The sequence below is a fragment of the Neolamprologus multifasciatus genome, chromosome 19 (assembly GCF_963576455.1).
Source record: "Neolamprologus multifasciatus chromosome 19, fNeoMul1.2, whole genome shotgun sequence".
Taxonomy (NCBI): domain Eukaryota; kingdom Metazoa; phylum Chordata; class Actinopteri; order Cichliformes; family Cichlidae; genus Neolamprologus; species Neolamprologus multifasciatus.
In genome coordinates, this window is record NC_140457.1 from 644,117 (window position 1) to 668,417 (window position 24,301).

At 48.2% G+C, this 24,301-nt stretch overlaps 1 pseudogene across 1 annotated transcript; it reads right to left on the minus strand.

Moving 5' to 3' along the window:
* Positions 1 to 1,030: 1,030 nt before the first annotated feature.
* On the minus strand, positions 1,031 to 21,093 carry LOC146495612 (uncharacterized; annotated as a pseudogene). The gene is made up of 5 exons (XR_014871030.1): positions 20,888 to 21,093; positions 14,296 to 18,312; positions 12,842 to 12,966; positions 10,206 to 11,078; positions 1,031 to 8,720 (listed from the first exon to the last, which is right to left on the minus strand). The product of XR_014871030.1 is annotated as an uncharacterized LOC146495612 (transcript).
* Between the last annotated feature and the right edge of the window lie 3,208 nt (positions 21,094 to 24,301).

Here is a 24,301-nt window from a genome sequence, read left to right on the forward strand (position 1 = left end):
ATCCAGATGAACACGATCAACCTTTTTGGGGTACTGACGGCTGCGGCCTCTTTCAGCAGGATAATGTGCCCTGCCACAAAGCAAAGGTGGTCCAGGAAGGATTTGAGGAGCCCAATCACAAGTGTGAAGTGTTGACTTGTTCTCCAAATTCCCCAGATGGTAAATGGACCTTATATAGTGTCTGTGTAGGTTCCTAGTGAGCCAGGCCTTGGTGGTCTAAGGAGCTCGGATGGAAAGCGACTGTTGAGTTTCTTGGAGGTGTTTCAGCTCTTATCCAAGAAGCTTCTTCAGTTCAGTTTTAGAACCGAAGAAGCTGGAGCCACCTTCAGGGGTCATCCCTGTTCAGTAATGTGTTTTAAAGGCTCGGTTTTATTTTACTTTAGTTAATTGAAATGTTTTTTCAGGTCTAGTTTTAGACTTGAGCTTATTTTAGTTAACTACGACGACATTGGGCAGAAGTGAAGTAAAGGTATTGTGCAGACCTGCCTGAATCAGAGATGCTGTTATCTGCAGCTCTCTGTTGTGATGCTGTCTGATCTTCACACGAGTCTGGTGAAGGATATCGACCTCTGAGGAGCTCTCCGGTTTCTTCGACCGGATGCTTCTGACTTTCGTCCTGCTGAAAAGAGAAACGTTGTCTAAAGACTCCTGAAGCATTTGTCTGAATAAAAGCCCGCAGATCACCTCGGGATATCTCTGCTCTGACCCTGCTGCCTCTGCATGCCAGCCTTAAATCAAGAGGTTAAAGGTCACGGCTGGTCCACAGCACCTAACGATTTGAAAAGGTTCTATTTTTGAATTGTGTTCAGTCCTGATGGTCTGAGACAGCATCATGTAAAGGAAGATTTCCTCTGCCCGAGGAGGTGGACACACACTGGGCTCATGGCCATAAATCTGTCATTTCATAGTAGCTAAATGAGCCCTTCCTAACTGTGAAACTTCCCTAAAATGTTCACGTTTCCTTCGGTGTTGTCACGCAGTCCGATCTCTGACCTACTGCTGCTGCAAATAACCAGGCCAGAGTCACAGCCACCATCAACTTTAGTCTTTATTGTACAATAATGCGCTTCAACAAGGCTTGGGAATATGGCACACGAAAAGATTTCACACAAATCATTTTCCAGCTAAGAATCCGTCTCAGGTCTTAATCGCTAAGCTTTACCAGCGAGCAGCGTCGATATGAACAGCAAAGTATTACACGCAGGCCTGATTTTACAAAAGTCAGCAGAGGATGTGGTTTTTATCCATCACAGTGAAACTAGATGTTTTGCCACAGTTTGATGCAACAGAAATTCAAAGGTCGATAAAGTTCGTCTGACTCGTCCGTTCGGTTATTGAGCTTTTGTTCGTCGAGCAGACTGAAGCAGCAGGTTAGAAAATGTTCCAGTCAGATGCAGGTTTTCAGCTGAAACACTTCAAAGAGCCAATAGTTTAATACAGAAATAAAAAAATGAATCAATGAACAGTGTCACATAAACAGCCTCGGTCTTCACATCGTGCCCCGGCACATCGTGCCCCGGCACATCGTGCCCCGGCACATCGTGCCCCGGCACATCGTGCCCCGGCACATCGTGCCCCGGCACATCGCTGCAAGAAGAGTCGGCTTCAAAGGAACCGCTCAGCTGGAGCTGGCAGCAAATCACCAAGAAGCTGCCCGAAGCCCGACTGTGGAGCTGCAGCAGTTTTCTCATCGTTTCTATAGAATCGGCCAGGATCACAGCAGCCCCCCCTCCATGTTTATATATTGCTCAGGTGTGAAAAGTGGGTGGGATGTGTCCCAGATCCTTTGCATGATTTGAAGCTGGGTTAAAAACAAAGTGAGCAAAGAAGGTGCAATTATTTAAATTCAGTCTCTCCTTCAAGCCCAGCTCTGTGTGCACCTCTGGACCTTTCCCAGGACGTCCGGTTCGGAGCACGTCTACAGCGAAGAGTCCACAGGCCGAGCACGAGGGTGAAGTGAGACTGTGCAGAGGTCATTTATGAGCTTGTAGGTCTCTACATGCTGCTGGGATATTTGTAACCTTAAAAATTCTTCCTAACAACCCCCTGAGGGTCAGCGCCTCTGCAGGAGAGCGTCTGATGGAAGAACATCAGCACAGCCATCGTTCACCGCACGCCACCTCCTCGTCGCTCACATGAAGACTTTGAGTCAGTGGAAAGAATGCGGCGTGCAGCTCAGAGGTGCAGCCTGAAGTCCGAACCAGACGTACAGTGATGATCGAAACAGGAAGTGGTCCAGAGGTGCACAAGGAGGCGACTCTGAAAGGAGTCCTGCTGATTACACTTTGTGTGACGAGACCTCGGATCGATGAAACAGGCACGACTTTACAGACCTCCCAGCGTCCGCAAAGGCTAAAGCAGCAAAATGTGAACGCTTTGGGTAATCTGATTATTTAAAGATGTCAAGTAAAACAAGCACTCCTTTACCTCTCCAAATACCTCCATCACTCTCACGGTGACAGCTGAGAACTGCTGATTCTGATCGTCTGGCAGCTGCACGCGTGTGTTTTGGGAGGAAAGAGCGAGTCTCAGCTAAAAAGCTCCGAGCGAGCACCGTTTGTCTGAACAGAAAAGATAATCACGTAATTAGATTTTGCAGGTCAGAGCGACAGCTGCAGGGCAAATGCGAGCGGGACTGCAGAATGAAACGAGGCGACGTGGAGGAGGACGAGACGCAGACATGTGAAACAAAGGACGAGCGAGTCTGTGACCGCTGTCAGATTCTGCTCTCTTTGACTAAATATGATGTCTACAGAGCAAGTGGTCACGGCGGCTGGAGCAGATTACGTTAATGTTGTGCAGGAACATGATGACGGTGCTGCTGTGCAGTAAAAGTGAAATCAAACTGTGTGAAAGATGGTATCAGGGGATGGTGGAGGAGACCGAGGACAGGATGAACGTGGAGAACAAGGCTGCAGCTGACAAAAACATTCAGACTCAGTTTGGAGATGCAATCATTCCCATGACAACGTCCTCTGCCGCTGTCGCTCGCAGCTTCAGACAACTTCAGTCTGAGCAGCTTTTTGTCCATGTAGCACCACGTCACAACATTTATCTCAGGCTGATTTAGATGGTAAGGAAAGGCCCTACTGTACAAGCAGGACTCGATGAGTCTGGGGAAGAAGAACTCCCTTTTAACAGGAAGAAACTTCCAACAGAACGAGGATCGGAGAGGGAATCTGCTGAGAGAATAAAGTTTGTGAGCTAATGCAGCAGCATAAACACACGGTGAGAGCATCACAAACCATCAGCAGCATAACTAAGGGAGGATTCAGGGTCACCTGGTCCAGCCCTAACTATATGCTTTAGCAAAAAGGAAAGTTTGAAGCCTAATCTTGAAAGTAGAGATAGTGTCTGTCTCCTGAATCCAAACTGGAAGCTGGTTCCACAGAAGAGGGGCCTGAAAACTGAAGGCTCTGCCTCCCATTCTACTTTTAAATACTCTAGGAACAACAAGTAGGCCTGCAGAGCGAGAGCGAAGTGCTCTAATAGGGTGATATGGTACTACAAGGTCATTAAGATAAGATGGGGCCTGATTATTTAAGACCTTGTATGTGAGGAGCAGGATTTTGAATTCTGGATTTAACAGGAAGCCAAAACAGGAGAAATCTGCTCTCTCTTTCTAGTCCCTGTCAGGACTCTTGCTGCAGCATTTTGGATTAGCTGAAGGCTTTTCAGGGAGTTTTTAGGACTTCCTGATAATAATGAATTACAGTCGTCCAGCCTGGAAGTAATAAAAGTGTGGAGTAGTTTTCCTGCAGCCCGTTTTATCTCATTTGCTGCTGAAACCAAACTTTAGTCTTTGTTTTTCTTAATCATGGCAGTGATGCAGTCATGCATTTGTGTTTATGTGCAACAAATGTGATCAAATCACCACAAAGAGAAAGACACAGGAAAGCCCGGGGCGGTAGGCTCATCCCTGCACAGCTGTACTCGCTCATTTCTCCTGCTGGAGGAGGTCAGTGGGGCCCAGGGGGTCTCCTCACAGCTTAATTTTGCTTTTTCTGTTAAATGATGACTTTCACGGGGATTAGGGGTGACGCTGTGCAAAAAAACCCATCCAGGAATAGTCTAACATGAGGGGTAAAAGCCTTCATCAGTCATTAACTGTGTCCCGATTAACATTCACCTCAAAGACATTCAGACAGTCCAAACAAAAAGCTGCAGCTTTAAAAATAGAGGCATGTTAATGAAACACTCCAATCCTCTGTGGATGTACCGGGAAGTCTGTCACTGAACCTGACAGGTGCGTTTAAGGCCCGACCAAATCCTGTCGGTTTACACAGATCATCGTCGTCACTGCAGCCTTTCTGTGTGCGGCTCGCTTCAAGCTGCTCATGGTAAAAACACATCATCTTATCCCAGCAAGGCTAAAAATCCAGAATTTCAAACATCACGAGCAACTCTGAGGCCAGATTTACTAATCAGGTGCATTCGCAGGTGATCCACCAGCAGTGCACCAAATTTACACAAAGACACAGCCAGTTTAGTTCAGTAACAGGCAACGCAACCAGGCAACGCAACCGGGCAACTGAGCAACCGAGCACCAAGCAGGTCAAAAATAAACGATGACAAAAGTGACGCAGTGCATGTGCAGATTCACATCAGCTCTACAATCTAAACCTGAACTCGCGAACAGCTGACAAACAGCTGACCTGAAGGATGCTCAAACATTCCCTGACCGACCGAGTGTTAGTGAGGTTACTGCTCCCTGCAGCTGCAGGCATTTCTCTAACACAGGTCAGAGCTCCTTAAAATGACATTTCACACTCTGAGCTCTCTGATACTCTTAAATTTAACACTCTGAATTCAAGTTCAATAGCACCAGCAGGCCTCCGTCACACAGGCCCAGAGACCTGGTCGCTGACTGGCTGCTGGAAGTTGCTGGAGGTTTACAGTGCTGCACCTGCAGCAGATTTCCGCAGTCGTTGAGTGTCCGCACGAAAGAAGAAAAACATCTCATGTGGAGTCAAACGTTTTCCATTTCTCTGTTTGTAGAGCGGCGATGCAACCCGAAAAACACCAACCAGAGAAAATCTGACTCCAACGTAAAAGCTCTGCTGTACTGCAGCAACCAAAACATGCAACTTTTATTCTGAAGGCGAGTTTGAGCAGCGCTTGGTGAGTGTTTGCAGACGTGTCAGCAATCACAGACATCTGTGGGGCAGCGCCCTCTTTACAGCTGACTTCACTCAGCGATTTCTGGCAAACTGGTCGGAGATGCTCATTTTTCCCTAGCAACCTCAGGTTGCCGGGGGTCACTGATTGGTCCCTGTGTGAGGGGCCAAGACCTTATTACGGTATCTCGTCAACAGCAGCTTCATGAAAACCAGAAAAAGGTCTAAAAGTGATGAACCGTTAGTAAATCTGGCCCTCGTTCCTCATTTTCACTTTTACATCAAGAACAACAAGATTAAATGTGATTAAGGACGATTAGCCTGTCCGACCTTTATCAGCAACATCGTGCATAAAACAGACTTTCAGCCGCTCTCATCAGTGACCTGACATGTCTGCGATGTCTTTGGAAGGTGCTGCCTGTCCCATTTTTTAGCTCAGTGAATGAGAACCACATTCATCATGTAATGATTGAACAGCAGAACCACTGCTGGGATGACTGGCAGCTCCACCTGCCTCCCCGCTGGCTGCACTTCGCTTTGGATTCAGAGGGAAATCTCCTGGATTGCTTTGCTTTTCAGCACAAACAGAGCTGAAGCGGTGACAAACGGCGGCGAGGAGCGAGGAGAAAAACGTCTCCAGCATGTTTATCCTCCTCAGAAAAGCCAAAGATGGCAGGGGGAGGATTACAAAAGAGGAAGTCTGTACTCTGAGCAGAAATAAACCCAGTGTGAGACGAAGACGACCAATCATCTCAGCCGTGGTCTTGCTGTTTATGGCACTTAAAACCAAACTACCTGATGATTAAAAATGTTGCACACAAAACCTCTGCATGAGTCTAAGACTGCATTTACAATCAAAATCTGGCTGCATAAATAAAAATCAAACTCAGCCATTATTATACATTTAAACACTCCAGCCCGCTCTCGCTGGCAGGGCGTCAAATAACGGCATCTGTCAAACCGCTGGTGTTAGAGAAACCACAGACTGTATATAAAAGATGGACCCAACCACTGCGCTAACAGTTGGTTTAGCAAGCCCCCATGTGGAGCCTCCGATTGAGCATTTTAGCGGAGCCCAGCTGGGCCTAAAAACTCTTTTCTATACTACAACCTGAGTTAGCGACTGTTATTGTCATTTTTCACATGTAGCTGAAAAAACAGTGGCTCCATCGTGTTTCCACATTCACCTAACGAATCAAAACTTCCTGGTTCAGTCGTGGGAGGAGAGACACATCCCTTTGAGGTTGTGTCAGGAACAGTAAGATTCCCCCAAATCAAACACGCTGAAGTAGCTGTTTATTAAAAGAGCCCCAAACAGTAGAAGAGAGTGTAAATAAATAAATCTTTGTCGTGATTCAGTGATTTCCCAGCACTACATGCTCCCTGCCTGTCTCTGCAGCCTCTGTGTGCTGAGATCTCTGCACTCCATGCTCCATCTGTGCCACACATTAGCTGTTAATAGCGCTACATTAATTGCACCACCCTCCAGCCTGTGCCAGTTGAAGCCACCGAGGTTAGCAACCCGCGGCTGGGAGCGTCGCACAGACACAGATACCTAATGATCAGTGCTAAATAACATAATAAAATCCCAGCAAACTCTCGCTCTGCCTTCATGGACAGTCTGTTAGTAGAGTAACCTCACAGCAGCCATGTTGTTGATCGGATGATGTCGTAAAAAAAGCTTCAACAGCACAAAAACAGTCCAGATGTCCAGTTCAGGTGAAGCTAGCAGACAGCTAGCAGCTAGAGCAACCTGTGTCACCATCCACCTGTCAGTCAAAGAGGCCACGCCCCCAATAATCTAAACAAGTGAGGTCCTAACCACTCTCCCCCGGTGTGGGGTGGATGTAAACGTGTTTATTTCTGCTGTAAAGTTTTAACGTGGGAGTCTATCACTGCTGGAGCCCCTGCTGGACATGAGAGGAACTGCACATTAAGACTGCACAAGTTTTCCACTTGATTCACTTGATGAAACGTGCCGAGTATCCTGAAACTTTCAGTGTGTCGTGTTGCAAACATATTTTAACCCAAACATGACCGCGGTATTTGGTGGATAAAACCAGCCGGCAGATTTTTATTGATCACTGCCAACTCTCCTGCTTCTACATCAGCTGTTTCAAATTTGACCCTCACCAAAAAACACCTGACAGGTATCAGTGAGACACCAGCAGGTTTGACAGAACAGCCGTATTTGACTCCCTTTGAATGAAGGCGCGTTAAACATAGCATATAGCATGTATCTGTAAGCATATTGCTCATTTATAACATTCACAATTCAGTCTAAGTGATAAATAAACCATTTAAATTAAACTCTATTGTTAAATCCTTCAATTAGTTGTTCACACTCATCACACACACTCACATATATATATATTAATACTTTGCTCAATAATTATCTCCATGTTCAAAATATACTATCACACTGTTAAATACACTGTAAACTTGGCTGTGATTATAAAACACACCATAGACTGTAGAGATCAAACTCAGCCAGTTTGTAAAAGTCCGTCTTCAAAGACGTGGGGGAGCAGGCGACACGTTTACACTCTTACATCCGTAAAAATCAGAGAGCAGCAGAAACCACTTTCTCCTACTCAGATCACTTTACGGATCACTGTGATTTAATTCCAGCATGGCTCTAATGGTATAAGATGTGAAATCAGTCTGAAGGTGGATCCTCCCTCAGAGTACGTTCAGCAGAATAAAACTCCAACAGAATTATTCGGCTCTGTTATTTTAACAGACGTGAATGTAACGTGAACGTGGGAGTGAAAAAAACAACCGACAGTCAGTAAAACTGTACAGGAACGGTGCTGTTTCTGTGAAGACCGTCCCAACTTAAAGTGATATATGATAATAACAATAACTTGTTGACTAACTGAAGAAAAGGTCATCCAAGGCAACGGCAGCAGCGAGACACAGAATTCGTAACGGACAGGCAAAAGCTGCAGGTCTACAGGAGCTAAAGGTCGTCTCTACCTTTCTTCAGCCCATCAAAAGCTTCTCCAAACAAGCTTTTCTTTCAGAATTCAGCCGGATGACGATGACGACGGTGACGACGACGAAGACGACGAAGATGAAGGGGTGGGTCTGTACATCTCGCCACATCCAAGTTCAGTAAACCTTCCCGCCAATGACGACGTCGCCTCCCTGTCTTTGTCCTTCTTGCTTCCCGTGCACACCGACCTCTGAGCGGGTTTAAACTGCCACGTCACCTTCTTCGTCAATGACTGCTCCACGGTCGACATCCTCTTCAACGGTGGAGTGGCGGGTTGAGTTGCCATGGGGACGGACGGTGTTGCTGCCATGCTGGTGGTAACCCCGGAAACTCTCTCTGCTATGCCGTTGTTGTTCCTGTCTTGCTCCGTGAAGAGCTCGCTCAGCACTTCAGGTTCGGTGGTTTCTCCGAATAAGTCCCAGTCGGGTTCAGCAGGCAGCCGCTTCGGACGGCCAGATTTGCTCCCGGTGGCGGAGGTCCTTGATGAGCGGCTCGGATCGGAGTCGGACAGGTCCGAGTCCCAGTCGCTGTCCCCTGCCACTGAACCGCAACCCAGCACAGACACATCAGCAGCTCCCGAACCTGAGCTCTCCGAATCGGACTCCCTAAAAAGCAGAAGAGAAAGCCAGATTTACCCCTGAGTTCAGAGTAACTATCACACACATTCTCTGGTATCGTCATCATTTGTGCTTTTAAAAGCACTAAAGCTCTGCTTTTAACCTGGTGCTCATCAGCGCAGGCTCATTCAGACTGATGCGAGTGATTGATTGGAGTGTTGGTAATCTGTGTGTGATTATAAATCAAACTGATTATTTCAAACCTTTACCAATCGGTCTCAGAGTGATGGGAGACAGGTTGCCTCTCACAGGGAAGATATTACCTTCGGGCAACTAGAATGTCGCCAGTTGGTCACCAAACATTCAATGCAATCACTGAGCAACCACCAGTTTCCCCCGGTGGTAAGGAGGCTGGCAACCTATTTTTACTCTAGTGTCACTGAGACATTAGCTGACAGTGAAAAGATAGCACAAGAAACCAAAACTGGATGGATGATCAGATGGATGGATGGATGGGTGGATGATTGGATGACTGGATGGATGGATGATCGGATGACTGGATGGATGGATGGATGATCGGATGGATGACTGGATGGATGGATGGATGATCGGATGACTGAATGGATGGGTGGATGATCGGATGACTGGATGGATGGATGGATGATCAGATGGATGACTGGATAGATGGATGGATGGGTGGATGATCGGATGGATGACTGGATGGATGGATGGATGGGTGGATGATCGGATGACTGGATGGATGGATTGATGATCGGATGGATGACTGGATGGATGGATGGATGGGTGGATGATCGGATGACTGGATGGATGGATGGATGATCGGATGGATGATCGGATGGATGGATGGATGGATGATCGGATAGATGACTGGATGGATGGATGGATGGATGGATGGATGGATGGATGGATGATCGGATGGATGATCGGATGATCGGATGGATGACTGGATGGATGGATGACTGGATGGGTGGATGATCGGATGACTGGATGATAGATGGATGATCGGATGGATGACTGGATGGATGGATGGATGGGTGGATGATCGGATGGATGACTGGATGGATGGATGGATGGGTGGATGATCGGATGACTGGATGGATGGATGGATGATCGGATGGATGACTGGATGGATGGATGGATGGATAGTCGGATGGATGACTGGATGGATGGATGGATGGATGATAGGATGACTGGATGGATGGATGACTGGATGGATGGATGGATGATCAGATGGATGGATGGATGGATGGATGACTGGATGGATGGATGGATGATCGGATGGATGGATGGATGTGTGATCGGATGGATGGATGGATGGATGATCAGATGGATGGATGGATGACTGGATGGATGGATGGATGATCAGATGGATGGATGGATGACTGGATGGATGGATGGATGATCGGATGGATGGATGGATGATCGGATGGATGGATGGATGGATGGATGGTTTTTATAAATGAATACATCTCTTTCAGCTGAGAGGTGAAGTGTAGACGAGTGCATACTCACTTGCCGCTGTAGGCTGTAGTTCCTGGAGGGCCCAGCAGGAGGCAGGCTGGAGCTGCCAGGTAGACGAAGCTGTCGGTGCACAGGAAATCTCCCTCCTCTGGCTTCTGTGGGGCGAGCTGTGTTGGCTTGGCGTCCCGGTTGGGGTTAGGCGGATCCACGTGCATTTTCGTGCTGTGTGTGTGGTGGTGTATACTGTCCTTTTTCACGTCGTGGGCTTCTGTCACCGTGGTGACTTCACCTTTGGAGGCAGGTCTTGCAGACACAGCAAGGTAAACAAAGCTGTCCGACTGGACGAAGGGATCTATGTCGCCACAGTCCAGCCCTGATGTTCTGATTGGCTTCTGGTTGGGATCTAGAAAGTGTTTGATTGGCTGCTTTGAAGGAGACAGAGGAAGAGGGGAGTCTATTCCCATGAGGGTGACTTTTTTCCTGGGGGGCATGTCCTCACTTCTCAGAGCCATGGAGCTCTTAATAACGCTCTGCTCTAACGGCTTCTTGATGACTGAAACCATTCCCATCTTCCCATCCTTCCTTCTGCCCTCGCCTTCTCCCCTCTCTTCATCCTCCTCCATGTTTCCGCGCCCCGCCTCCTCTCTCTCGCCTTCGATGTCTTCTTGCGAGCACGTGTTGAGGAGTGACGGGTAGCACCACTGTAGCTCCGCGCTCTCCTCCCTCCCCCACTCCTTTAACCCTCCATCGTCCCCATCTTTCTCCAGCGACGTGCTGCTGCTGCCCAGGTCGGAACCACTGATTGGCTGGTCACTGTCAGAGCCGGCCTCCTCCTGGCTTTGATTGGATAAGGAGAGGAAAACGCCGCTTGAGTCGGACTCCAGCGTCAGGTTGGAGTCTGGAGAGCTGTCCTCTTTAGCAGAGCTGGAAAAGAAGAAAAGGACAGAAGGCGGTGAAGCATCCCCATGTGTGCTCAGCCCCCCCGAAGCCTTTAAAGTGATAACCCACTTTTCAGATCAAGGCCATTGATTTGTTTTAGCCGCACAGCCCCAAGACATCGGCACAGATATCCCGGGTGATGGCCACATCACTACAAATACATTCACTTTCTAAATTTTGCTGCGGCTGTGACACGGTTTGGTTTGTGTCTTTATGTGTAAGCCATGAGGAATGATCAGGTAGAGACAGGAAAGTTAATAAAACGTGTGTCACCTGCAACAGCTTCATATGAATGATTTCATAATGATGCTGATTACAAACACAGTTACAGCTCCAGCCCTCAAAGCTCAGTTTGAAGAATATGATTAGAGATCATTTAGTTGGATGACATTTAAGCTTAAATGCTTCAGCTCATCGAGGTACAGCTCGCTCTGTTCTGGGACGTTCACACAAAAGCTAATAACAGCGAATAAAACAGCAGCTCGAGTCCATTAAACAGACAGTCTGATGTTTTTATTGCTCAGTGTATATACATGTGTATATGTGTGGACGTGTATATCTGAAATCATATATGAATATCCAGTATTAAACTTTCTTCACAGTTCAGTCACACGAGCGTAAAAATAACCAGGAAAAATTGGTGGCTGCATTGATTCTTTAAATTAAGTGGTTGGACAGCCAGTTTCGATTGCAAGGCGACTGCACACGTCACTGGCGGGACGCTATCTGCCAACCTCCTTGTTACTAGAGAGAACCGATGGTTTTCCAGTGATTGCATTGATTTTTTTGACCCTTGGCGACCAATTGGCAACAATCTGGTTGCCCAGTGAGACCTTTAACCTGTAGGAGGCAACGTGTCTCCAATCAGTCTGAGTCTGACTGGCAAAGGTTTGCAAACATTGCTGTCTTTATGAGTGCCAACATCAGCATCGGTCTGAGTGAGCAGCACTGGACTCGACTGCATCCTGGTTAGAAGAGCGAGTCTTTTTTTAAGTTCAGCTGCCATCCTGCAGCAACTACGTCACTGTTTGTGCTGCAGTTCCTCAATTTCAGTTTCTCACATGTGATCATTTCAAAGGCAGTGACATCACTGGATTCACTGCACAGCTGCAGTAACTTCGGTCATCATTATTTTAATAATGGATTGCATTTATAAAGCGCTTTTCGAGACCCTCAAAGCGCTTTACAATTCCACTATTCATTCACTCTCACATTCACACACTGGTGGGGGCAGCTACAGTTGTAGCCACAGCTGCCCTGGGGCAGAAGCGAGGCTGCCATATCGCGCCGTCGGCCCCTCTGGCCATCACCAGTAGGCGGTAGGTGACACAACGACCAGGACAGACAGGGCTGGGGATCAAACCGGCGACCTTCCCAACCCCCTGAACCACGGTCGCCCCCTGCTCATTTTGCCTGTAGTGTGATTCTGTGAATCAGCCTGATGTGTAATTTAACCCACCCTGTTTCTGAGTATGAAATCAGAATATAACGTATTTTCATCCATGGAAATCAGTTTCTCTGATCACCTTGACACATCGTTTTGGTCTCCAGTTTAGAGAAACAGCTCTGCCCATTTAGCTGCCAGTGCTGTTTCTGCACTGGTTCCTGTTCCCGTCAGTAATCCCATTACATTCAAACACGCCTGTATCTGTCCTCAGTTCATGAGACACAGGACAGGCCTTTGAGGGGTGGAGATATGGCTGATCCTGGATTCTGGCGTCCTGCAGTGACACGTTTAGATTCCTTACCTTGTGCCAGTGGTGGACATGCCGGCAGATTTGGTTGACCAGGAGCCGGGAGGTTCTGTCGGCGTCTGTAGCCGGTGAGGCTGTAGTACTGAGCTCCAAGCTGACCTGGGACCTGCTGCCCACCCCTGAAAAGAACATCACATATTTACCTTTTAAACAGAGGAACAGTTATAACCGGTGCACCCTGCCTTTTCTTCCCCGCTGTTTTGTATCCGAGGCTTTCTTTGGTTCCTGGAAGGATCGAAGCCACTGCTCACATGACAATCAAGCAGAAACGCTCCTGTTTTAAAGCCCTGACTTTTCCTTTATGGACCAGTGAATCTGTCACTGCTGCTACAGTTCATGAAGCATTTCCAAATCTCCACCTGGCTCTGACTCAACCTCCCCCACGAGGGGGAAGGTAACACCACTCCCTGCTGTGCTGAGCAATTGTCACTGCTTTTTATATTTTACATTTACATGCAGGAATATTCATCCACACGACTTTGCTGCAAGTGGCTGCACACCTGAACCTGCAGTTCCTCTACGGTCCAGCAGGGGCTCCAGCAGTGGGAAACAGCTCGGCTCAGGTTGCCTCCCACAGCAGCATTCCCAACAGTTTTTCAGCTCCTCACTGCAAACTGTTAAAACCTCCTTCATAAACAGGCTTTTCTGAAGCTTTTATAAAGTTTTCATAGATGATTGATCTTCTCTATTATTGACTTTTGTTTGTGTTTCTTCTTTTCACTCTTTTCATGTCTTTTAAATGCTTTGGTGCTGTTTCTTCTAAATTCTGAGAATAAATACATCGATTGGAGGAGCAGGCTTCTGGCACCAGCTCACCACCACCTCCAGTTTTGGTCCAATAATTCACAGCCAGCATCACAGCTAAACTCTGAGTCACAAACAATACAGAACAGCGACTGAAATCCAAAACCTGCTCAGCGTCTGCAGCGTGATTACACCGGCGAAGCACAAACAGCAAGCACAAAAGCATCTTCTTCGTTTAAAGGGATTAAACACCTGTTGTTGTAAACAGAAATAAAGAAAGCCTAGAAAATCTGAAGATGTTACCCCGACTGACAGACTCGATTTGGTTTTATTGGAGCCAAATTCATTTTTGGAACAAGAAGTCAGTGTGTGACTGCGACAACAGATGTTTCATTACTTTTATCCACCGTGTTTGGACTATAAATCCACTCATGTGGGTCAAATTTCTGCTGTCTCCTCGAACCTCGTGCTTCTTTGTCTCCACCTGTCTTGTTCCCAATCAGCTCTCAGCTAACGAGGTGGTGTTCACCTTCATCCTGCCTGCCTCGTGTTCGTCAGTAAGCTTCACTGACTCCTGTGTTTGTATCGTCTAACTCATCATCTAACGCTTCAGGCTGCCAGCACGTTTGTCAGGTGTGATTTCTAAAGCGGCGTGAACGCCCGTGTGTCGAGTGTGAGTTCCTGCAGGTGTGTGCGGTGTTTACCTGTGTGCAGGGCGGCCTTCTCCCTCTGAGGCCCGGGGTGAGTTTGGTACATGTCCGCTCGCTCCCTCTGAGGCTCCAGGAGCGCTGGGTACGACTCCTGATTGTGGGGCTGAGACAGGTCGAGGTGCTCCAGGTCAGAGTCCAGCTCCCGGGCTCTCCTTTCCAGCTCCGTCAGGCTGAGCTCCGAGGCTGCTGAGGAGGGAGGGTGGGACCCTCCGAACCCGATGGGGGGTCGGAGGAGAGGCCAGCGCGGCAGGGAGCCCGAAGAGGGAGTCTGTATCGCCTATTGCTCCTCCTCCTGCTCCTCCTTTATCCCAACCGTCATCCCACAAAGTGTTGACCATCTCAAGAACAGCATCCCAGCTCTCCACCCCTCCTTCCTCGCCAAGTGTGCCTCCTTCTCCTCCCTCCACCTCTCCTTCTTCTTTCTGTAATGTCACCTCCTCCTCCTCCTCCAAGCCTCGCCCAGCAGTTTCATCACTTATCTTCATACTTTTCTCCTCCACTTTTTCAGGAGTTATCTCGATATCTCTGCCTTTTTTCGCTTCCTTGTACTTGTTTGCTTTGTCTTGGACTTTCAGTTCGACTGCCATCTCTGCTCTTTCTTGTTTTGTTTCCTCCACCAGCCCCACCCCACCCTTCTCTTTGTCCATCTCCACTTTCTCCTCCTTTCTGTCTTTCTCTTCTCTCCGCTCTTCCTTCCCTTTCCTCTCCTCCTCAGTCTTGTCTCCTTGTATTTCCTTGCTCTTGGATCTCTTTGGCTCCTCCTGCTCTCTGCAGATCCTCCAGTGCTCCAAGTTCTGCTCCTTCAGCGAAGCCCTGCCCACCAAACTGGACCCCAACCCCAGCTCCTGATGGGAGGGCTCTTTGAGCGAGCATCGCCCCACAATACTGGTGGAGTTTGTTATATTAGATAAAGGGTTCTCTGAGAAGTGGCCTGCGCGGAGGTGGCCGAGTGGGCGTCTCTTCTCCAGCGCAGAGAGGACGGAGGGGAGGGGAGGGAGGATGGGGAGATTGTGGAGCGCTCCACCTTGACGAACGGTCCTCTTTCTCACGATGATTCGGCGAGGCCACGTGGACTCGATGCCTTCAGCTGGGCCTGTTGATTCGAGGTCTCCGAGCGCCCTGCTCTGCCACGGGCTGACCACACCTGGCCGCAGCCCCGTGGCGGTGCCTGGTCGAGTCCTGGAGCTGGACTTGGAGGATTTGGACTTCTTGGATCGTGAACTTTTCTCCACGTGGCTGGATTCGGTTTTATCAATGTTGAAAGTCTTTTTCTCAGGTTGATCTGCAGCAGGAAGCTCGGTTTTATCTTCGGCCGCAGCGCAGGGTGGATCCTTGTCTGCGGTCTTGGTGCTGTTCTTGGCTTCAGAGTCAACCCCGCGCTCACTGTTAGTCTTATTTCCTGTCTCACTCACAGCTCCACCTTCTACTGCTGCCTCAGGCTTAGATGTAGGAGCAATCGTAACATCGGTCTCAGGTTTTTCCTCCACCCTGGACTCCGCTGCAGCAACAACTTCCTTATTTACTTTAGCTACTTCAGCTTCTGCCTCACTCCGTCTCTCCACCTTCTTTGAAGTTGCCTTAGTCTCCACCTCTGCTCCTCCCTGTGGCTTCATCCCTGGACCAGATCCAGCTGCAGGATCTGCTCTACCTCCAGGCTCATCCCTGCTCTCAGTCACATTGGAGGGTGTAGCTTCAGCGATTGGTTCTGGTTTCGCTACAGCCCTCCCTGATCTTTCTCCACTCTTTGATGACCCTGCCCTGTGTACCTCCTTGTTTGCAGATGGAGCCATATTTTCCCTCCCCACCCCAGACTGCACTTTTCCTTCCAAATCCCGCCCCCTGGTCCTTGTTTTTTACCTGGGAGCCCATCCTCGTTTCGTTTTAACGCTGGGCCTGGATCCATTGTCGTACTTGCTCCAGCTCTCAGCACGATGGTGTTCTTGTATTCCTGCCCTCATTTCAGCCTCCATCACATTTCCACCCCCAACCTCGCTCACTAACCTCGGCCCACACCCAGATTTACTATCGACCAACACCAAACCCACGCTTCCATTGTCGTATTTGGAAACCATGACCCCACCCACACCTTCAGGGCCGACCTTTGACCCAGCTCTGTTCCTACCCACCGCCCCAGTGCCCATTCTGGGGGCAGCGCTGGGCGAGGGTGAAGGAGAGGGCTGGGGGAGCAGTAATGGCGTCGTGTCGAGACCCTGTTCGGACTCCAGAAACACAGAGTCTCTGTCCGAACGCAGAGGAACTGGTCGGCCATACCCAAAGGTCGCGAAAGACGTTTCCCATCCTCTCCCGTTCCCGTGCTCGCTCCCTCTCCAGCCTTCCCCTCTCCCTCTCTCTCTCCCATTCTCGCTGAGCCCACCCTCGCTCCATCTCCCTCTCTCTCTCCCTCTCCCACTCCCTTTCTCGCTCGCTGCGTCCCCATCCTCCTCCCCCCCCTCCTCGATCCCTGAGGTCCTGCTCCAGGTCGTGAGCAGACAGTTGGACCAGCGGGGAGCGGTAAGGGGATCTCCTCAGCTCTTGGGGGGGTGACAGCCTGAGGCTCTGGGTTTGGGAGTAATGCCTGGGCTGGATCACGTGGGGAGGCGAACAGCGTAAACTCTGAGTCTGGCTGGGTCGAGGTTTGGCGGGGGAGAAGAACACCGGAGTGTGGTAGCCCGAGGAGAGAGGGGAGCCGGAGAAGGGAGAAATGAGGGGGGAGGTGAGAGAGGAGGACTGCCCCCCAGCTGGAGGGTAGTGCCCCGGGTTTAGATATCCACCTCCTCTGTCCATCATTTCAGATGTGGTCAGCTCCAGACACTCCAGGTGCTTCGGAGGCGTCAGGACTTTCCAGGAATGTCGGCCGTCTCGGCTCTTTGTGCTGTCTCCATGGTGATGGTGGTGGTGATGGTGGTGTTTCTTTGAGGAGGAGGAGGACACACCCGGAGCTGAGAACGAAGACACAGAGGGAGAAACCGATCGGGTGAACCGCCCCGGCGAATGACAGCCACCGTCATCTCCGTCCTGACCGCCGAGCTTCAGCGAATCATAGATGGCTCGCTCGTCCAAGCGCCGAACAAAGGAGGGGTTTGGCGTCAAAGACCGTGGCTGCGAGTCGAACATGTCGGGGGGCGCTCTGCTGACTCGGAGCGAGCCACTCGTAGAGTAGCTAAAACTGCCCTCGCCACAAACGTCTCGCCGTATGGACCCTCCAGGGTGGTGGTGGTGGTGATGGCTGTCAATCTGCTGATTGATGCACATGGTGTCATAAATGGATCGCTGGGGTACGTAGCCATCCCCGTATCCCCCCTCCATCCCCCCATCTCGCCCTCCCACTCCACCATCCCCAATTCCATGTTTCTCCAGGCAGCAAGAGCTTTTCCTGAAACACCCGGGACGGCTGAGAGGCTTGCCCATGATTGGTTGGATGGCTGAGGGTGGGAGGGGTTGGTGGGAGTCACGGGTGAAGCTTGAAGAGCGAATTGTGAAGTCGTTAATTTGACTAAATCTAAAAGAAAAATTCAGGCAGTGAAGGACGCATGGCAGCTGGGTTTGAGACGGCCATGCCAGAATAAAATGTCACATTCAAAAACATGTTCCTGACGGGTGTTCTCTCTTTAATGAGAAGTCAGGAGCATCTCTGATGATCAAAGTATGACACTCCTGCAAAAAAGTGGCCGTCCCGTCAAATAATCCATGACATAACAACGGGGCAAACAATCCGACTCGGAGAAATATTCCAAACAGCTTTCGGAAAACGGCAAGAAAAGATGAAACGGGTCCAGTTTTTATGTCCACACAGTTGCTGTTTTTAGCTCATCTTCTCTCCCACTCTCCCCCCGATGTGCCTGCATTTGTATTTATTCTGGCTGTTTATTGTTCTGTGTTTGTTCGCAGCCAATTAAATCTTCATCCAGCAGACCGGCAGTCCGTCAGACAGAGCGACGGTGGATGGACGACTGAATCCAGTCAAAGCCTCTCGTCTCATTCTGGCCGTACTCGATGATTAGCTTCGTCTGGCTGTGGAGAGAGAAAGCAAATAAAAATAATTTGCATGGAAAAGAGCCTGAAAGAGTCTCTCCGTATGTATCAAAGTCAGTGAGCAGGATATTAGGTAATAATAGCAATGAACACACAATTACAGGGACTCTCATTCAGGTTAGTTGACAATAGAAATTCCTTCATTGGTGGTGCTGCACACAGTCCTGAGAGAAAATGACCCTAACTGGGCTTGAGCCTGGATATGGCCTCTACAGAAAGATGCATTTAGCTTGTGTTGATACTGGAGCTTGACCACTCTCAGGAAGTTAAAGTCTGAATTCGATTTCAAGTTTAATCGTAAGCTGAGAGCGTTTCTCTAAAACTTTCCTCTGACAGTGCCTGCAGAGCATTTGACAAACTCAGGGGAGCAGTGTGCTGTCCAGAACATAGTGAACCATGTCCTCCAGCCTACAGAGTGCTGCAGAAATAAAACCCCGTCCACATATAAAGAAATTCACTCGTCCTGCATCACTTAGTGGCTGACAGGTGGCTGCCAGTGGACGTTCAGGATTTGGTTGGATAGGTAACCTGCTAAAGTCCTGCAACAGACTGGCAACCAGTCCAAGGTGTATTCCACCTCCAGCCTGTGACAGATGGAAAATGCTCGGGTGGAAGAAGATGGATGGAAGTCTATGTAACTTCCTGTCATGTGTCAGTCAGCGCCATCTTTTACTGCAGTCATTTCAATGACTCCCCTCAAAACTGAGATAATTCAAACTAAGCTGAGGTGATTCAATTAAGTTTGAAAATATAGGTCACTGCTGGAGCTTAAGCCTGACCAAGGGTCTAACACTAACCCTGTACCCTGTCTCAATACAACCAGGTACTTTTGGCTCCTGTACCTACTAGTGTACTTTTACTCTAGTAGATTAGGTTTTTTCCTGAGGACAACAAAGTACTTTTCGTAGTTTGATCCTAACCAAAGCTGAGATAACTCATCAACTCGTTAGGTTAGAAAATCATTCAATTGTTGGGCTTAAACAAAAAGCTCCTAGTCTAAAGCTAACCTGGTACTTTTCAGCCTAAACGTAACTTGAGTACCAAGTATTTCCTGCCCTGAAGCTAACTTAGTATAATTGAGCCTAAAGGTAACCGCATACTCGTGGTACTTAAACCAGGAGTATTATTAGCCTGAAACTAACCAAGTACTTTCTGGCCTAAAGCTAAGCCAGTATTTTTTTTAGCCTAAATATGACTGAGTACTTTTGCTGCCTTCACATGAGTACTATTGCTCTAGTATGAAAGTTATGTTTAGCTAACCATAGCTACGTCTTGAGCCTAAACATAGCTGAGTAATTTTTTAGTCTACATGTAATCGAGTACTTTCAGTCTAGACGGAGTCAAATATTTTTGGTGCCTCAGCCTAAGCAAGTGCTTTTTACCAAAACATTCTGGACACTGCTTTCCGTGCCTGAAGCAAATGTAACATGAAGAAAGTCGAGCCTAAAAGCAAGCTTGGGACTCGAGTCCTGACCTCACGTCACAGCTGAGAGTTGCATATTGAAACCCGGCTCATTAGCACACTCACCGGCACCAACACCCACAATTACAGAGGTGCTAACATCATCCTGGCCACTTGGTGGTGCTGTTACAAAAAGGCTGTTTAGCTAAACTCTTTGGACATTTTACACAGGTATAGTTCTTACAGCCTAAAAGGTGGGACGTCCTTTCAGGACACTGATGTTGATGCAGCACCAGCTGCTTTAACGCTCGATGAAAATAAGTTTAAGATGACCTCAATATTTCTGCAAATTATCCATTTTAATTTCAGAGCTGATTTTCCATTTTTGGTGTAAGGTTTAATGCACTTAAGTGGTCCATCACATAGCCTTCTTTTGCACCTCATAGACTTTCACAAACAGGACGTATTGAGTTCAGGTCTAATTATTAAAACTCAGGGTAACTATATCTGCCCTGCAAGGGGCCAAAAGGGCAAATGTGTCTTAGTAAGCAGTATAAGGTGCCTGCTTTAAGGTCTCAGGAGAAATCCAGTGTTTTTTATATATTTATTTCCAAATGGCCTGTATTTGTATAGCGCTTTACTAGTCCCTAAGGACCCCAAAGCGCTTTACACACCCAGTCATCCACCCATCCACACACTGGTGATGGCAGCTACATTGTAGCCACAGCCACCCTGGGGCGCACTGACAGAGGCGAGGCTGCCGGACACTGGCGCCACCGGGCCCTCATCCAAGTGGATGATGAATGAAAATAAAATTACATAAAATAAACGAACAGCTCCTCCTGCACCCGATTTTGCACCTTGTTAAATTAAGACTCGGTTACCTGAGAGGGTACAGTCCCGAGGACAAACGGTACCAGTAAAGGTACAAGAAGCTAATTTATTTTCTGCAAAAGGCTGTTGAAATGTTGACATCCACACAAACTGAGAGATGTGCTAACCTCAGAACCACAGCAGACGAAAAAAGTTCAAATCACAATTTACAGATTCACAAACTGAATGTGGAGAACTTGTCATCTCCACATGAAGAGAACTGATTGACTCGTGTACTCAACATCTTCAGAAAGCTTTTCACAGTCCTCGCACTCATACCCGTCTCCAGCGCGGCGGTGAGCACTCGGAGCTGTCTAATTTCCATCAGCCGTCAAAGAAGCCTATTGATAGTTGAGAATAATTCCAGGTCTCTCTAGCTCTTTCAGCCTTCGTTCTCAAGCATCCTCTCCCTCTCTCCTCTCCTGCTCTCTTTCATCGCTGCCACCGCCACCTGCTCTATTTTCCAAACCAATCAATAGAAAAGCCAAAACCTTATCAGCGTGGTCACAGTCAGTCAATCCACTCCGTCGATCTCGGTCCCATCCTGCTGGCGTGCTGTCATCCCGCTTCAAATCAGCATCCTCGTTTGTTTTTCTTAACTGGCATCTCTGCCCTGTCGCCGCTCTCTCTCTTTATCTCTGCTGTTTCTCTCTCTCTGCTGTGAATCATGCCTTCTGTCAGTGGAAGGTTTTTTTGACAAGCGCTCTCTCTGCCAGCCAACACACCAACGCAAACCCTCCTCCTCCTCCTCTCCCTTTCACTCTCTCTCCCTTCTAGCTTTTCTTCTCCTCGACTCAGCCTCCCTCCCTCCCGTTTGCACTCCACACAGCTTCGGGGCTTTAAGAGCTTTGGAGCTGCAAAGAGACCAACTTCTCCTCTCCATCTGCCTCTTTCCTTTCCATCTCATCCCTCGTTCATCATCACTCTTTATCTCCCCCCTTCTCTCATTACCTTCTAGATTTAGTTTGACCTGAGTGGGTTACCCGTGGGAAATCATCGTCATTATACGTTTTAGAAATGAGGCACCGAAGGAGAAAGAAGGACAGTCAGATAGATCTATCTATCTGTTCTGTATCTATGCTTCGGACTCCCACACTCTCTTTCTTCCCTGGCTCGCTCCATCCCTCTTGTAGCCCTCTCAGTTTGCCCTCTACCTCCCACTCTTCACCTCCGCGTTAATGCAACAACACGCATCGGTGTGGAGGCGGCAGGGAGAGTAAGAGCGACACACAAAGAAACAGCAACAATGGGTACGCACATTACTGTACACTGCAATTTAAAAGCATCGTCATCAGCAGCAGCGTTTGACCATAAACTGCTGTGGATGGGTTTATTTTTTACCACCAGGAGACATAACGCCTGTACCTGTGTGCTACGACAGGTACGCGCTCTGCACGCGCTCCGTTTGGTTCCATTTTGTGGTGAATGAATAGAACAGGAAATGTTCACCATGTTTGGGCAAAACAAAAATTAAATAACACACATTAATAAATGGAAAAGAGCCACCCACAGCAACACAAATTCCCTCCACTAAAGAAGAAAATGTCAGCGCGCTGCCCACGCGCTTTGATTGACAAGTGAGCTCAAGAGATCAGAAACGCGCCGCAGTCACACTTTAAAACCACTGCCAAGGCTCTACAGTCCACTTTAGTAAAAGCTTTTCCTCCCAGGAAGCTGCTCTGCTGGATGTTCATGTTAGACGTGGATCATTTCAAATAATGAAATTGCTGCGAGTGCAAGCGGGAGTTTTGACTCTTCCATCCACTGTTCCCTGGAAGCTGAGCACATGAGCACTGCTGACACAGAAAATCAGCAAAATAAAATAAATACATGCATTTACTTTAATTCCAATTCAGGCTGGATGGTTTTCTGTGTGGGGAGACCATGTCAGCAGTGCGCGATTGCTCACGCGCTCAGCTGAGAGGGAACATTGCTTCCATCTGTATGATGTCATAGAAGGGGCGTGTCGTTAATATGGTCATCACGCAGGCCTATAGAGGTTTGAACCATCGGTTACCAGGGAAACATAATTATTCCCTGACTGGTTGGCGACTGGTTGGCGAATGGTTGGTGACTGGTTGGCGACTGGTTGGTGAGTGGTTGGCGACTGGTTGGTGACTGGTTGGTGACTGGTTGGCGACTGGTTGGTGAGTGGTTGGTGAGTGGTTGGCGAATGGTTGGTGACTGGTTGGCGACTGGTTGGTGACTGGTTGGCGACTGGTTGGCGACTGGTTGGTGAGTGGTTGGTGAGTGGTTGGTGAGTGGTTGGCGAATGGTTGGTGAGTGGTTGGCGACTGGTTGGTGATTGGTTGGCAACTGGTTGGTGACTGGTTGGTGACTGGTTGGCGAATGGTTGGTGACTGGTTGGCGACTGGTTGGTGACTGGTTGGCGACTGGTTGGTGACTGGTTGGCAACTGGTTGGTGACTGGTTGGTGGAGTTTGCTGTGAAATCATTGGCTAAAACCAGAGGTCTCTGTAGCATGGAAGGTAACTTCTACCTTCCTTTAGCATGTCCAGAAACACGGCACGAGATTGATTGACCATGGTCTACAGCCAATCAGGACGCAGAACACAGTGTGCTGTAAAAAAAAAAAAAAAAAAAAACATGCTAAATTGTAGCGGTGCAACGGATCAAAAATGTCACGGTTCGGATCAATTTTCGGATCAGCAAAAAAAGAAAACAGACAAAAATTTAACATTTACTTACTGAAGCATTTTTTGTCTGTTAAGAACATTCAACTCAAGAATCATTTCACGCAATTATTAAGGAAAGCAATTATGGTTCAATATAAAGCAGTACAGGGCTTTGTATCTACCACTCAACTCAATTTAATTCAATTTTATTTATAAAGCACCAAATCACAACAACAGTCGCCTCAAGGCGCTTTACATTGTAAGGTCAACCCTACAACAATACACACCGGTCATTATATCGCACTCCGCTGTGATACAATGAGCTGTCACGTGGCTTTCCGTTGACCGTGACAGCTCCACCCATTTGTAGTAGTTAGAGCAACAGAAGATGTCTGGGACAGCTCAGCCATAACTTTAAACTTCTCCTGCTCATACATGCTTGGATGATCTTGCCACTAAATTGGACGGGAACGAGATATCATAGTGTGGCTCAAGCACGTCCATCGTAGTTTAAACTCCTTGTTTTGCACAACAGAATACGGCCTCCCGTCTGCAGCTAAACTCCCCAACAGCTTCTGTAATAGCTTTAGCCCGGTCGGACTGGGCAGCAAAGGGCTGCTTAAATACCGCAAACTCCGCTAGCGCTGACCATAACTATCGCTTGACAGACTGACCACGCGCACCATACACATACTTTTTTTTCTTCTTTTTCGAATCTTCGGATCACGTGCGTACCGAACCGTGGAGTGGGATTGGTTCGGATTACGGATCAAATTTTGAAGTTTGCTGTTTCAGTCGGGTAAGAACTTTTACTCTGAAGCTGGTTTTTGTCATTTTTCATGGAAAACAGTTTCATGACTGCTTGGCTGTTATTAGCAAATGTTTACAGATAAGTCCGTGTCTGACTGTGGGCCACCAAACCATCACAAAGGAGGTTTTTGGTGCCACTGATACTACCCAACAATCACTCACCACCTGGTTGAGGAATATATACTCTTCACCTGTGAGGATCATGTGACCCAAAGCACACAACTCTGGCTGTGTGAGGGGGGAGCCAA